Source organism: Oreochromis aureus, linkage group 8 (assembly GCF_013358895.1).
Source record: "Oreochromis aureus strain Israel breed Guangdong linkage group 8, ZZ_aureus, whole genome shotgun sequence".
NCBI lineage: Eukaryota > Metazoa > Chordata > Actinopteri > Cichliformes > Cichlidae > Oreochromis > Oreochromis aureus.
Window position 1 is genome coordinate 485,760 of NC_052949.1, and position 2,111 is coordinate 487,870.

The window sequence follows — 2,111 nt, forward strand, 5'->3', positions numbered from 1 at the left end:
ACGGTCTCATCTCCACCTCTGCTGGATGCATCACTGTTCCTCTGGATCACTCTTAAACACTAAATTCATTTTTGTGTCCTCACAATAAAGCATATATTTATAGAAATGAACAATATGATGTAGTTTATTAGCACCAGTTATTATAAAGTGTTTAATATTATTATTATTCATGTCTGTTCTTTTCTCACAGTTTGTTTGTTTTTTTGCATGAAACTCTGCTTCACTTTGTAATTCCTTCAATATTATTATTAATATTATTATTATTATTATCATTATTATTAATTATTATTATAATAATAATGATAACAATGAATAGCTCTTATTTCCTGTTAACAGGATTTAGATTGATTTAGGTTCATGTTTTTTACAAAAGTGTATAATGAAATATCTCCCAGCGTTTTAAAGAAAACAGTATATTTGTAGATTCATTTCATTGTAAAAGGAGAGACAAACGTTTGTGTTTGTTGAGTTCTTCTGATCTTCCTGAACTCGTGTTAAACAAACAGAGGATCTCATGTTCTGAAGCCTGTTTCTGCTGTTTTTCCTGTTAATCCGAGGCTTTGAGGCTCAGTGTCATCATCATCATCATCATCATCATCATCATCATTGTTCTACTGTTTCTGTTATTTCTTTTCTTTTGTAACTTTGAAATGAATGTGAACAGTGTCTTTGCTCTGCAGCAGACAGCAGCTTCATTCTCATCTGTGCAGTCTTCATCACGGACCAACCAGATGATGAAGGTGAGTTTGGGGTTATTTTCCCATTAAAGGCTCGTGTTGTGGAGTTTGATTTGGTTTCTGCTGTTGGACTCGTGTCTTTAATGATGCTTAGACTTTATTCTGAATCATTTTAGATGACACTCACAGCTGAAACGTATCCTCGCTCTCTCCTTCTGGTGTCGCTCTTTCCTCGCTCACCCAAGTCTCTGCTGGGATGGAGGGAATTCCCTGAACTGGGATGCCTGGAAATCCCTTAGCAGCACAAACACACACACACACACACAGTGTTTTTCTGTTTGCTGCTGAAGGTCGAGCGCTTTGTTTCCTCTCGTTTTATTTCCATTTTTCTGCTCTCTCTCCTGTTTTGTCCTCTTTTTGCTTGACTCCCTCAGTACCTGCAGTAGACTCAAACAATAGAGACACATTGAAATAAAACACAACGGAGACGTGAGGAGAAAAAGCCCACATAAAAGATGAAGTGGGGACGAACGGATCAAAAATAAAGGGTAATGTCAGTGATGACAGGACACTGAGGAGTCGAGCTGAAGCCGGTAGAGTGTGACTGAGAACCTAAAGGAGAACTGTCAGCCATTATCCAATCAGATGCAGTCAGCAGTTTGATTGACAGCTGAGAGACTGGTTGACTGAATCAGCTGAGATGTGAGGCACGCGAGACAATATGAGCTCAGGTTTAGTGTCAGGCTTAATACATTATTATCTTTGATTTTATTCCCATCTTCAAACTGACCGCGGCACAGCCGAGTCTTCACAAACTTCCTACAGCTGTTTTGGTGACGCCGTCATCCACAGCGGGCTGATGTCAGACTCGAACCGCTGGCTCGTTCACACCGAGCTCGTCTCTTTTCACTCAAATGGAAGAAATCATTCAATTCAATTCAATTCAATTCAGTTTTATTTATATAATCATGCTGAAAGCTGATTGATCAGAAATCGTATGTCTCTTAAAATAAAATGAAATTTACAAGGTCAACAAGGTCAGAATAATGTTGGAAAAATGTGATAACATAACCTGACACGACGTCGTCTCTTATTTTGTAGCTGTAGTAAGATCCCAAGGCAACACTTAATGTAAGATGTCTGCAAATGTTGTTTTTGAGGAAAACTGAATCTTTGACATGAGCCTGCCATAACAATTTAAATAAAACTGGAAAAAACAGAGGTACTGATGTGTGCACAGGTGCAGGTGTGCAGAGAGTCGTCTGCTTAAACCATCATAAAAGCAGATGAAACAAAACTGGAAAGAACAAAAAATTGGCACGTGTGAAAAATTGGAGCCGTCAAGATTTACTGAAATTTAGATGGTGAGTTAAAATGTTTAGAGGTCACTGACAGATTTAAACATGTTCATCTTCCTAACGCTGCTGCAGAGGT